This window comes from Brassica oleracea, chromosome C9, assembly GCF_000695525.1.
Source record: "Brassica oleracea var. oleracea cultivar TO1000 chromosome C9, BOL, whole genome shotgun sequence".
NCBI lineage: Eukaryota > Viridiplantae > Streptophyta > Magnoliopsida > Brassicales > Brassicaceae > Brassica > Brassica oleracea.
The window spans coordinates 5945955-5946726 of record NC_027756.1 but is presented as its reverse complement, the minus strand read 5'-3'; positions in this window follow the sequence as shown (position 1 = coordinate 5946726).

Below are 772 nucleotides of genomic sequence, written 5' to 3'. Positions count from 1 at the left end.
CAGCAAATGTGTCTGGCATTTGATTAGCTAGCTTTGTAAATGTATAATTTTTTGACGTCTATTTCATATTCTTTAGTCCCTTCTTGGACATCAAATTCGTTGGTGCTTTACAAGCTGGTTTATATATTACTTATTCATTCTTTTTCGGGTCAGAAAATGTGTCTGGCATTTGATTAGCTAGCTTTGTAAATGTATAATTTTTTGACGTCTATTTCATATTCTTTAGTCCGACGATCTTGCCAAGACATTGATGGTTGATTTCATTCTATTTCTTTTACCATTCTCTTACCAGCTTTATTATTATTTTTTCTCCTGGTCTTAAAATAATATACCTGGCCTCAAATATAATCACCCATAGTTAGCTCAAAGTATTTTATTATTGTGGGAGAATCATATCCAACATATATCCTCAGCCTCCTTTTGAGGTCTCATCTTAGTTCTCTGTAGTGGAGCAATTAATACATAGACAGCACATCCATATGTCTTATGATGGGGTATGTCTGGCTCTTGACCTGTTAATAATTGTGATAGGGGATATCTATGCTCACTAAATGGTCTGATGCGTATTAACTTAGGTGCATGTAAATTTCGTGTGGCCCAGGTTGTGAATGGGAGTTTTGGCCTCATAAGTTATAGTCTATCAATCAGCTATTTGTATTTTAAAAGATTTCGGCCAAGCCGTTCTTGGTATGGATATGTATCACAGAATTGTCCACACTTACCCCCATGGACATACCATAATCATTTAAACGCTTGGGACATGTATTCACCA